Source organism: Scatophagus argus, chromosome 1, assembly GCF_020382885.2.
Source record: "Scatophagus argus isolate fScaArg1 chromosome 1, fScaArg1.pri, whole genome shotgun sequence".
Classification (NCBI taxonomy): Eukaryota; Metazoa; Chordata; class Actinopteri; family Scatophagidae; genus Scatophagus; species Scatophagus argus.
The window spans coordinates 24,914,837-24,928,561 of NC_058493.1; the positions used below are offsets into that span (position 1 = coordinate 24,914,837).

The 13,725-nt window shown below is 41.0% G+C and overlaps 1 long non-coding RNA gene across 1 annotated transcript in view; it reads left to right on the forward strand.

The window, feature by feature from the left end:
• The first annotated feature begins 5,739 nt into the window (after window positions 1-5,739).
• LOC124061979 overlaps window positions 5,740-13,725 on the forward strand; it is an 87,820-nt gene continuing 79,834 nt past the window's right edge. The window contains exon 1 of the long non-coding RNA XR_006843846.1: window positions 5,740-5,875. This is a non-coding gene — a long non-coding RNA (uncharacterized LOC124061979). The remainder of the gene's footprint in view (window positions 5,876-13,725) is intronic.

Genomic DNA, 13,725 nt, shown 5'->3' on the forward strand with positions numbered 1-13,725 from the left:
ATTTCCAAAATATCTCCTCCAATACTCTGTAAGCAGTTGTCCATTTGGTGCACATGTCACCCATTGCACCTTGGCCTGTTGGCCCATCCAACAGATAGGTATGCTATTTTCAGTCGGGGGGGGGGTGGGGGCTTGTACACCCTTCTCCTTCCACCTTTATTTTTCCTGGGAGGTGATGTAGTTTCTGTGCAGGACAAACACACAACAGGGAGCTGTGCTATAGTTTGTCTGCAGCTGATGACAGGAGGAGGAACATGCAGCCATTCGCTCCCAGGGTCACCCAAGAGCAGGGGAACCCAAGGGTACGAAAACCTCAGCGCGAGTGTAATTTTAGATAAAGTGTGCATGATTTTCGACTTAAACCCAGTCAGCTGAGGACAGTTTGTCGTTTCTGATTTGGTTTTAGAACTGTTCTGTTTATCACAAGCTAAAGCAGCTCCTGTCTTCGCTTGGGTCTGCTAAAGGTTAAGGTTAGGTAAGTATCAGTTACGGTTAAGTGACCTACAAGGAAATGAGTGTAAACTCCTGAGATGAACACCCCAGTAGTTTTCAACCTGTCAGGAGGAGGTTGTATGAGGAATACCAGGGGTCATCATGATTAATGACATAGGACAGATCAGACTTTTGTTTTTTACCTCATCAGGCCCTTGCAGATTCAAATAAATAATTCTGAGAAAGAGAAATGACACTGACATGACAATGAGTTAACCGGCCACAAAAGATAAGCTATGCAACCTCTGACACTGGCCCCAAATAGACTTTACATTGTTTTAAGGGGTCACAAGCCAGAATGGTTTGAATCTACTGAGCAACTATATAAGTCAATGTGTGCGTGTACACTCCATAAAAAGCATCAGTGATGTCAGGGAAGCCCTACAAGTGATTTTTAGGAAGGCTCTGAACCCTTACAGCTGTGATGGTCAGCCAGCTAACCCTGTGATGTCACTACAGGTGAATACAGGAATATCTAAACCTAAGCTGCTCGTGTTTAGCCGTATGCATGCACTGCATCCCTAACGTCTCTGCTGCAGGCACAGACGTGTCGGGTCATTTCAATTGCTATCAATGCCTCAGGTGTTTTCATTGTGCGTGTGTGTGGTGGTGGGGTGGGGGGCAGATGTGATCTGAAGTCTGTAGATGGCAGCAACACGCTTGGGCAGTCTGTCTCAATAAAGTGAAAAAGAAGTCTTTATGTCTTGATGGTCACGTGCTGGAAACTGGAACTGAATTTAAGTGTAATAATCCAGTGTGAGGGGAAAAAAAAACATCCATTATAATTGTGAAATAAATCCACTTGCTACCGAAGGCATCTTCCATTGTTTATCTGTAAACATATACAGGCCAGATGTATGCATAGTGACACTCTGGGTCCATTCAGATGGATGTTACTTTATTAAAATGCACAACATGCAGAAAGGTATTAATACAGTGTGATTAATGCAGAGTAACAGCTTCTAGTTCACCCACATGACGATCTTGACTCTGGGTCAGGGATAAACCTCGTCATGCAGCAGAAGCCTTATAAAGTGTCAGTTTTATTCTCCTCACTTGGTCAAACTGTAAAACGACTTGCTGAACATGACTGATTATATTTGGCTAGTTTTATGCAGTTATCAACAGTCTTATTAAGCGCTGACTTCACACTATTTGGGGTGTGTGTGTGTGTGGTGAGGGTGCTGATTATGTAAGTCATTTACATTTCCTCCAATTTGAGAGTGACTGGCTCAGCGAAGTGGGAGACTTTGAGCCTCAGTAGCTTTCAAGCTCCACCTCAGACTAATACTGAAGAGCTGTGTGAAATAAAACCTCTCACTGAGCTGCCTCTGAGCTTTTAGGAGATGTCACTGGCGCGTCTGTTGGAAGAAGGAGCGACTCTGGGGATGCACATCAGGGTAAATCTCCTGTGTGCTGACAGGAGGCTCACATGTGGCTCTTATCCCTCGGCATGCATATACAGTGTCGTACACCACATACGTCACCCCCGTCTGTCACTCACTTGCTCACTCGGGCTTACTCCAGCTCCCGCTCGTTCCCCCTGAAGCGTAGCGCCTCAACATCTGGCTCTCCATCCTCTCCCTCTTCTGGGTCACATCCCATTCAGGCAGTGGAGATGCTGAGTCCTTCAGTGTTTAGACCCTCTCCAAGGTGGTTTGACCAGCTGGCTTTTGATCCTCTGGGGGGGTTACGTGTCCCCAGGGATGGCAACAGGGTTGCAGCTGCAGCTGATGTGGAGGGAGTCAGAGGGAGTTGTGGGGGGCCATGGCCTTGGTGTGATACTACAAGGCGGATAAAGTAAAATAATAATAATTTGTGTTTTCTGCCATCTCACTATGTGTGACACCACCTTGTGAACATGTTTGGGGAGGATGTGCATGGACGCCTTTTGCTATATAACATTACAGTAGATGTCATGCAGTTTAAAACTAGACTTTTCTACATGAGCAAGGCCTTGGATTAAAAGGGCACCATGAAATTATTTGACTTATGACTAAAATCTACAGGCAATAGATTCATTTTGAACTTGTTTTTGCTGAAACAGCACTAACTCAGCATCAGATTAGGCTTCAGGTCTGAGAAACAGAGATATACATGGATATACAGAACAAAATGGCTTTGATTTCCAGTTGAAACCTTGACAGAAGAGATGTTCAGTTTGAACTTCTTTCGCTGAGATTATATTAATTTGACAATCATATTAAGTCGACTAAGTCGTTGCTTCTGTGCAGAAATGAAAAAAAGCCAATGAATAAAAGGACGACTTTTCTTTAATCTGATTTCCCACTGAAACCTAGACAGAAGGGAGAATTATGTTCACTTTCAACATACCAGAGACTTGCAGAAGGTCTGACAAAACAAGTCTGGAGTAAAAAATTATGAATTAAAAAGACAAGTTGGCTTTAATCAGTAGTGGAGGAAATGACAACTGTTCAACAAAACATAGTTAAAATAATATATTATTTGTTTTTGTGGTTCTGTCAATTGTTTCATTATCTCAAGAAAACAAGAGGTTGTTTGTTCTTATTATAATAATAAGCTTATAATGCGTACCAGAGAGCAGGAACGCCACGCTAGCATGCATAGATGACATCTTGACAGCAAGATTTAAGCCGAAAATGCCAGGTCAAGCAGCACTCATGATGGATCAACACATCAGAGTGTACCTCAGTCAAAGTCTAACAGGCAGAAACCATGTAGGACAGATCAAACAAACAGATGCTAATCATCACATTTCTCCAGAGACACTAACCCAACATGGCGCTCACATCAGACAGTCGGGATCAGTGTTTTGCATTTCCTTCTGTATGCATGTTTTCATTCAGATTTCTGACATTGACACATGAAGATGCAAACTGCGTTATGACTATAAAACATGACTTTGACTTGAGCCGACGTTTTCTTGTGATAAACTATCTTAAGAAAACAGAAGGCCTGTTATCACGAGAAAATGACCTTTGTTATCTCAGGATATCTAAATACTTAACTGGAGCGAATGGCATTACAAAATAAAGGCACAGCTGTTCTTAGATTCTGTAGAAAAATACTAAGTAAGTAGCAAGTTTCAACTGTGCATCATTTCGAAGCTAAGGACGAGACTCCCAGATGGGAGTTTGTATCTAATATCAATTAAATTACTTAGTAAATAACTATTTACGCTTTGTTTTAGTCACATAAGTAAATCATTTTCTACACTCAAGTGACAGTACATCTTCTCCTGAGCTAATTCATCAGTCATAAAGTTCATAGGACAGAAAGCTACTTTAGGTTAGCTCACAGCATAGTCATTTTTTGTTTCTTTCATTTCACAGCCAAATGATGCTAACCAACAATGAACTCGGGCAGCTTTAGTTGTGACAGCACAACATTAAGAGTTTAAGTGTTATGCCTTGTTCTATCAGCACAACCCCTGATTTCATATTAAATGAGTTCAAGCTTTTAGAAGTCAAAGAAAATCATATTTTGATTGCCTCAATACTCTGTATGTGTTTTAAAGTACAGGTTGTTTGACTGTGTGTGTGTGTGTGGTTAGGTGTATTATAGTTTTAAATGTTTTAAATGCTGCAGGTGCACTTGATTTACATAACTGATAGCATCTTGACAGCATTGCAGGTCAATGACTCTGAGCCACAGCTGATCAGAGCCACCAGGGACATTAAATGTGCATTAAAAGATTTTCTAATGTGGATAATAAAGTGCTTATCGACATGCTTGGATTAGGCCACGGGGGTGACATGGGGCTGTAGAATTATTGTCTAATATCTTTAACTTTCATTCAGAATATGTGCTCATGCAGGTAAAATCATAATTAAAAGTTGGACCACAGGCCAAGAAAAATACAGGAGGTGTAAGACAAGCTATTGTGTTATTATTGGAGCTTTGAGCACTGGGTGCTCCTGCACTCGGTGGGAGCTTTAAGGGGAGGAGGGATATGGATCTACTATACATTTTTTGCTCCATAGCAGGTTAAACTGACCGTGCTGCCATCAGATGGTCAGTACATCACAGCACAAATTAGTAAGAAAGATGTAATTCAGTTAAATGTATAGTTGAGTGCACCAAGAAGCTATTAAATATCTGTACATGACTACCTTTTTCAAATACAGCAGACATGCTATATGGACAAAAGTATTGGGACATTTACACCCACAGACACTTTGATGACATTGCATTCTAAGCACACAGACAGCTTTGCAGCTGTAACAGCTTCCACTCTTCTGTGAAGGCTTTCCACAACATGTTGGAGTGTTTCTGTGGGAATTTTGCCCATTCATGCAGTAGAGCATTTGTGAGGTCACACACTGATGTTGGACCAAAAGGCCTGGCTCACAATCTCCGTTCCAGTTCATCCCAAAGGTGTTGGATGGGGTTGAGGTCAGGACTCTGTGTGGGCCAGTCAAGTTCTTCCACACCAAACTCATCCAGCCATGTCTTTATGGAGCTTTGCTTTGTGCACTGGGCCACAGTCATGCTGGAATAGAAAAGGGCCTTCAACAAACTGTTGCCACAAAGTTGGAAGCATAGCATTGTCCAAAATGTCTTGGTATGCTGAAGCATTACGATTTCCCTTCACTGGAAGTCAGGGGCCCATCTCCTGAAAGACAGCCCCAGACCACACCTGAAGTCCATATTAAAGAAGTGTGTCCCAATACTTTTGTCTATATAATGTATCTGTACATGCCTACTTTTTTTCAAATACAGCAGATATGTGCAACAATCTACACCTGGAGACAATTTCTTTTGGACTTTTATGACTCAGCAGTAGTGATACAAAGACCCCTCATGGTGTCTGAATGTGCCACAATATTGGCATAATAATAAAATCAATGGCCTGGGACACTCAGAACGAGTTTGTCTATTTTTCAGGAGCTAATTACAGTGGGATTGTGGCATTTTGTCCTTAATCTTTTTGGTAGTAACTCTCAGGAATAAGTATGTCTCTGTGCACGCACACAATTTAATCCCTCCCCATTCACAGTGTACTCAAACCTCACACACTCACTGTGATGCATGAATGGGCGAAAATTCCCTCAGAAACACTGATGTCATTAAAGTGCCTGTTGGTGTAATGATCAGGTGTCCCAAAACTTTTGTCTATATAGTGTAGTTTTGTACTTTTACCTGATTGAATACACGACTTTTACTTGCGATAATACTTTTGTAAAAGTTCTTCATACGACGACTGGTAACGAACTCCACCGGCTGTAACGTGGCTACTGTACGGGACATCAAACGCACCTTTTTCAAAATGGCGGGAGGTTTGAACCGTTGCTACGCCGCTGCTCGCCCTTAGCATTTGGTCGGCAAGCTGATCTGTCAACCTGTTAACGTGGTCGCTACAGCCTGTCTGATAGACGGATAACGTTAGTCCTCCCGTAAGGTAAGTAGTGATTGTATTTTTCTAACTAAATATTTGAGCTAACCTGCTAATCTGTCTCGGCTGTGATTTTGCGTTTGGTAACGTTAGCCTGTCAGTTGGTCGCTGGCTTTATTTACTGCTCTGCTGACTCGGTATCTGTTGGCTAATTTCTGCTACTAAGCTGTCGAAGCTTTGTTTAAATTTCTTTGGCCTGTGCTTTGGTACGTCCAGTGTTTTCATGCTGTTGAGAAAGTTGAATACTCACTAAAACTAAATTGCATATTGTGAGTGCTATTGTTTGAACTGTCTCTGTAATATATTCTCCCATTTGGTTGTTGCTGTTGTTCTGGGGAGTTTCTTAATTGGAGCACTAAGTTAAGGCTTGTTGAAGAAGTATTTAAATCATTTATGTCAGTAAAAGTAGCAATAGCACACAGTGAAAGTACTCTCACTTAACAAGTAAAAGTCCTGAATTCAGGACAAGTAACTATAGTGACTGAAGCTCTCAGACTAACGTAGTGGAGTGAAAAGTATGGTAATAAGGAAATACTCCAGTAGCTTAATACTTTTTTAAAGTACAGAACTAAAGTTAATTGTGCTGAGTTGTTGTCCCACACTCAATATTGTCAAAGCTTCTGATTTTAACATACACCAATAATGTGTGTCATCCTGCTGCTGACACAAGTCAGCTGGGCTGTTTAGGCTCATTCAAATCAGTGTACTGGTTTGTTATGCAGGATGTGTGTGTGATCAGCAGGGCGGCTCCATGTGGATGGTGATGTTGGACGTTTAGTACATCCATGTGCTTGGTGCTTATTAGCCTACACGCAGTAATTTCTACTAAAAGTATGCATCAGGCTCAAAAGTGAAAGTGGTAAAATAATTAAATGGGTGTACCTTTACTAACTATAATCACCATTACAACAAGATCTGGGAGTCACTTTGTTGGTATTTTTTCTTTCTTGTATTGATTAATGTACAGAGACTTTAGTGAAGCTCTTGCACATGCACTGACAACACTTCTTATCTTTAAAGAAAAAAAAATCACAAAATCAGCACAAATCAGATAAAGTTTTATATGATGCTGACAAGGCATGCGGGTCTCCTAATTAACTTTTGATTGTGATGGGATTTAATGATTTGAAGATAAACAGGTTAAGGTGTTTATATGACAGCTCTGGTACTGTGACCCTTACTTTAATCTGATTATTAGTCCATGTAAGTGCAAAACTGCTTATGAGAGTCTTGTAAATCCTCAGTGTACTGCCTCAGCGTGTTGTGCCTCCCTGGGCCTTCCCCCCTCCCTCTGGTTCAGTCAGGGTGGAATATGAATATTTTTGTTGTTGTTGTTTTATTTTTTTTTCCCTTCCCTGCATGAGAAGCCAGGAGCTGTTGGTGGGCTGTGGCTGCAATCTCTGTTTCTGTGTCATAGATGGGAAAAGAGATGGAGGTGGGAATGGGGGTGTCAAGGCGGGGAGAGTGTGTTGGAGGTGGGCGGGGTTGCAAGTTGCTGGGGCGTAAAAAGTCCACTACTATTTGTCACCGTCGGCTCTGCCTGGCTGTCAGTGGCGCCCGCCTGCACGCTGCACCAAAGGCCTTTGGGAGCCCTGTGTTTCACCGCGTGCGTCTGCCGGGAACCTGAACGCCTGTTGCTCCCTTTGGATGGCCGGGTGTGTGAGTGTGTGTGAGTGTGTGTTTGTGATGCGGAGGGTACAGAAGAGGAGGCTTTGCCTTTACAGTCTGTGTCAGCCTGGGAGAGTCCTGATGGACTGGGATGATCTGCAAAGCAAGGGGTCATGTAGCCAACAGGGGCAGCAGAGCAAGCGAGCTAATCTGTGAGATGATGTCGGCTGACTGCCATCAGTTGTTTTTGTCCAATACAAGATTATTTAATTGACATCTGTGGGTTTGACAGTTTTGTTTTATGAATTGGACATATTTCATGAGGAACTACTTATTAAAAATGACATCAGGCTGTAGAGAGTTTAAATAAGTTTGGTAAGATGTGTTATGTTATGGGTGTCGAAAACTCGCCAGTCATTTGGCCAGTTAATTGATGATTTGTCAACTATGTAAAATTTCGATGAATCAGTTTTAGTAATTTTTCGAACAAAATGTCAAAACAGCATTTTAAATGTAAGGACTTATATGTCACCGTTGAGTGAACAAAAGAAACAATTTGTAGACATCACTGTTTTACATTTTTGATTAAACGATTAATCATGAAAACAATCAGCAGATTAATCACTCATGAAAATAATTGTTGGTTGGAGCCCTGCTTTCCACGATTCATCTCTCTCCACACACAGGTCATCAGCTCAACATGGTAATGAATGAATGAATTCCCCAGCATGCCGATGTAAGCGGCGATCACAAGATAGGCCCAGGATGTCTTAGTCAAGCTGTCTCTTGCATTAAGGTTATGTAACTGAGGGAGTGGAAAAGGACGTGTGTGTGTGTGTGTGTGTGTTTGTGCTGAGTGTGTACGTGTGGGTGCGAGCTCCGTTCCTTTTATTCGCAATTGCATTCTGACTTTGCTCTTTTGAGGATTATGGAGGTGGCAGATAGCTTCAAAGACTATCGTTTCCAAAGGTCATTATGAGTTATTCTCGCGCTCAGTTTTTTGATGTCGCAGAAAATAAAAGACCTTTTCAGAATCACTAAATCTTTATCAAACCTACAGATTCTACTGTGGCTCTGCTGAATCCTTTGTAAGTATTTGTCAGCCATATAAACCACCCACAAGAAAATGTAACCAATGTGGAAAGATTTAAGAATCACAATCGTGTTTATTGCCATGTAAGTGAAGAGGTTCACACTGCTAGGAATTTGCCTTAGTGATTGGTGCACACATAAAACATAAAAACGAGTAACATATAATAGTATAATACTACCAGCAAAGAAAAAGTAGGTAGTAAGTAAAAGTAGTCTAAACTATAAATTCACAATTTTCAAGCTATTCATATTAACAAAAGATGTGTTAGGTAGCAGTATGACCACGTGTGGTTCTGTGGGTAAGAAAAACTGCTGATGGATCCGCTCTCCATTACGACCGCACCTCACCTCATAATTAATTTCATTATGGCTTAAATGTTGGCAATTTTTAATTAATTAATTATTTTTTTAAATTAATCCTTATTTTATTGTTATATAAAATAGACAAACTTACAGTCTGTACATTGTGTATGTCAAAAGAACATCTTCATATTTTAAAATTTTCAGTTTTTTGCAGATTGCGTGTTTGTAGTTGTTCAGCACTAGTGAAGTCCTTGACACTTTGTAAATCAGCTTTTGGTTTGCCCCGATGTGTCAGGCTGTGTTCACATCCTGTTAGCTCGCTGTTAAAGTGCCTGAAACCTACAACAACACCTCTTGTGTCCTTTTTATCCTGACTTTAATGGAGTCAGTGGTTTTTTTTGGTCTCAGTGATAGGATGCTCCTGTGCCATGTGACTGTGTGTAAAGCCAGTCACTGTGTGCAGCCGGGGAGGATTGTCGATTGCATGTGCACATGTGTTGTTTGTTTACTCCCCCTGTTGCCTCACTAGCTGGGGGGGGGTTTGAAGCTGCCAGCTCTGACTCCATGTAGTGCCGAGGAGAGAAATGTGCATGTGAGTGATAGTAATGTGGGGGGAATAAAACCTGTGTGTGTGTGTGTATGTGTGTGTGAGAGAGAGGGAGTGATTGAGTATTTTTGGATCTAGTGGTAGAATCATGTTTGGAAGCTCTGTGGAAAAATGATCACACTTTCCCCAAATTCAATTTTGGTTCATTCCTGGATTCCAAAACTGTATTCTGACTTTGAACTGCAGCTCAGTCCAAACATAGCAGCTGTATTAGAGGCCAGTAGTTGTGTTTCAGGCACATTGTGTGGACAATCTACAGAGAAAGCAGCTTTCAGAAGTTTGCCCACTTGTTTTTATTATTCTCAACTCAGTTACACTGTCATTGATGTCTTCCACTTCCACTGCTGTGTATGATCACTCCATTGTCCTCCTCTGAGGTGGCAGTGTTGAAGGCATTGTGCTTTTAGAGAAGAGACGGAAAGAGCGTGACCAAAAGGCAGATAAAGAATTGATTAGAAGATAGGAGCCAGTAGCTGGATTCACTTATTCCCTCTGCTTCACGCTTTTAAATTAAACTCTCGCCAGGTGTAATGGAAGGTTCGGTTCAAGTTCAGTATGGCGGGGAGGAGGTTTACATGCACCTTCAATTTATTCACAAAAAACTGAGTGGAAGTGTTCGACATTTGAATAACAAAATACTGCAAAATAGTTTTTCCACTCGGCTGAGGTAGGTGTAGAGTTGGTTTATTGATAAGCAAAATGCGACAAAGTGCAGTGGAAAGAGACTTAGCAAATAAATCACTACATACATGAAGACCGTGACTTACTGACTGCTGAGGCCTCCTCCCCACAGAAGAGAGTAAAAACAGTGATGGGTGAAAACGTCAGATCTATGTGGAGCAATGACTGTAACATTCCTCGAATTAGTCCGTGAAACAAACACCAATGCCACGTTTCCATCATGTTTTCTACATTGTTTTTCAATGTCGTTCATGTTTTGTTTTTTTTTAACTCATGTTTTGTCCTGTTTATTCTCTCTAATTGTAAAGCGTATTGGCGTATTAGCATCGTGATTCTGTGCTTGAAATAAAATGAAACGATCGTTTGATGTTCATGTGCGATTTGTCGTGAGCGAGCCTCCTCCCCCATGTTGAGAAAGAAAGTGACTTTCTAGGAGTGCACATTGCACCGAATCATCCAGTCAACAGTGAAGTGGAGTCACACGAAAACATGCAGTGTATGTACAGCGCCTCAGGGAACGGCATGTTTGTCATACATACGCATCGACATCCATGGACGGCTGATTATGATAATTCATTGGTCCTGAAATGGGAATGTGCAGCTCTGATCCTGAGGCTTAGTGTGCCTCTCTCAGCAGTTAGATGTAAGTTTTTCTGTTAATGTAAAACATTATGCGCTGGAAGCACTGAGTGGGTCAAGTGCTGTGATTTTTTTTTTTTTGGGTCAAGTTAATATGGAATTTGTGATTTGCCTTCTTGAATTTATTATTTCGAATCAACTAAAATAATAGAATCAATTTGTAAACTTGTTCTTGGGTTTCATCATTGATTTGAAAGTTTAAGAGAAGGCCACGCCATCAAATTAAAAGTGTTTCCACAAATGGTATTTCTTTTCATGATTCTGGACACGTGCGAGAAAGGAAAAGGGAGAGTCGTTTTCAATTTTTTACAATTACAAGAAATTTTCAGCTGAATACACTGACATTTAGGGGGTTTTGTTTTATGTTTTATCTCCGCTGCAGCCTTCATATTTCACTGAGGAGTACTGTGATCAGCCAAAAGCACACACGCATTCACAAACAAAGTCCATCACGCAGCAGCTAGATTACACACTAACAGTCACCATCTTTAACAGCTGAGCAGCGGCCTCTCTGATAGAGCAGTAGGCTATTGCATGACTGTAATTTGGAACAAAGTGGATGGTAGCTGCCAACTAATGATATCAATTTAATTTTCTCCAAGTCTCAGATGTAGGTCACATGGTGATTCATCTCAGAATCATCCTTGCAACAACAAAAATACGACAACATGGAGACGTTAAGTGTGTGGGAGCTGCATAAGGCAGCACAATGCCTCCTTCCATCTCTGTCTCTCTCTCGGTATCTCCCTCTGTCTCCCTTGGTCATTTTCATTCTGTTTGCAGCTCAACGCCCTCACCATTTGTCCACGCGACTCAGCGCAGTCATCCTATCCGCCTTGACAAGGAGGGTCTTGCCAGACGCTCATTTGGAAATGGGTTAGGGCTGCATCAGTGACTCAATTGAGATGCATCTGAGGATGTTATCTTGCTCTGGGTCGCTGCAGTTGTGGGTGACATGGCTACAGCTTCGATCAGAATGGAGGCTGTTTTCTACTTGTGCAGACGTGCTCATTAATGTCAACCCGACGTGACAGCGAGGACAATTTGCAGTACTATTTTCTACACACTTTGTTCCCTGTTGTGCTGTGCTGTCAAACAAGCATTTGTAACCAAAGTAGTTGTGACAGCTGAACTTTTCCTAACAGCAACATTCATCGTGTTGTATGCACGTAGATGGTATTGTGGCGTAAGCTTTAACCAGTGTTGATATGAGAATCCATAGGTGAATGTCTTTTCTACTTTGAACTGCACAACTGGAGAAACTCTTTTTATCTTGTCACATGATACAGTACGTACGTGTCCACAGTCCTTGTCGACTGGACCGATTTAGTCCTAGGGCAGTTTTATCAGGTTGAGTGCCAAGCAGTGATGTAACTGGGAGCTGACCCCGCTAGCTCTCAGTGGCATGGAGGGAAGCCTACACATAAAGCCACTAAGCTGGATGGGACTTGACATCATGGCATGAACCTGTCACAGCTAACGCTGTGCATTCTAAAGGTTCGGTCAGTTCCCCCCATAAACGACACAAATCAACCTATATATAAATGTATATATATGTAATTTTGATTATTGATATCTTGTTTTACATGTGATTATTTATTAGATAGAAAAAGTAAAAAATTAAGCTTGTTCTTCAGCTTCATGTGTGTAAAGATTAGTTACTTGCAGTAGTTCCTCATACACTCTTTGTCTTAGTACATGTCTCAGTATTGGGATATCCTATCCTCTCTTTTGTCATTCCTCTTTTTATTTTAGTGTAGAAAAGTGACTCTAGTCAACATGTTGTAAATATGTTATGATGGTAATGACTAACCTTCTTGGAATCCCGACTTATTGGGCTGCAGTGGGTTGATCTAGTTGGAGTGAAATATGTGGTGTCTGTGGCAGCAGCATCCGTATCTGAAGCGCTGCATTCCACCACACGCTCTTTGGTTTTGTTGATATTGCCGATCAGGTGCTGTGTTGTGTTACGTTTGGACAGAAATGAATGAAACTTGATTGGTGTGCAGAGACATGCATGGAAATAAAAAGAAAAACATGTCTTTGAAACAAAGTGGGCCAGTGGGCCCTGAGATCATGCTGGTCTCCCTGGAATGGTGTTTGAAAGTCTGCTTAAAGAACTAATTCCTGGTGACTTTGCTTTGATATTTATAACAGCAGCATGTCATACTGTTTACAAAAAGAAGTGCAGCAGTGCGCTCAAAGTCCATATTTCAAAACCAGAACCTTGAAAGCAATTTGAACACCAAGAAACATTAAAAAAATCTTTTTCTTTAATTGAGACTGACATTTAATGTTGACCTTCTTTGTTGTTTTTTCTGTAACATCTGAGAACATGAAAATTATTTTTCAGTGACACAGTATTTGTTTATTGTTTACAAATTGCTTTTCTTTTTGTTTTTTTACTTGATTAAGTGTAACAGGAGTTTTTAGGCTCACCTCCCCCATTGTTCTGATGGCCTTGTTATGTGTTTGAAACTGTAGACCAGCACACATTGCTGCTACTCCATCAGATGAATATCCAATCCAATGAAAGATGACAGGTATCAGTGAAATGCTGCATGACTATATATGAATTAAATGCTGTGTGAAATTGAACAACTTCAACCAGAAATGACTGTAGCTGTTAATCAAGATAGATTTAAAGATCCATAACAATGTCTTTGAATGTCTTAGCCTATTTAAATCACATAATTATAATTTATATTACCCTCAACTCTTCTCCGAAGCACTCGATAGTATTTCACTTTTACTTTCTGATGGGTTTTTCAAACCTTACAGGTTTACTGGTTTCCATTTATTTCTGTACAATATGAAAACAACTTTTTAAAGTCTTTAAAGTTGCTTGAGGTAATCCATCACGGGGAACATCACGGTCAGCTTTTCTTCTTGTCAAGGTTATGTTCTAACTTTGACAAGAAGATAA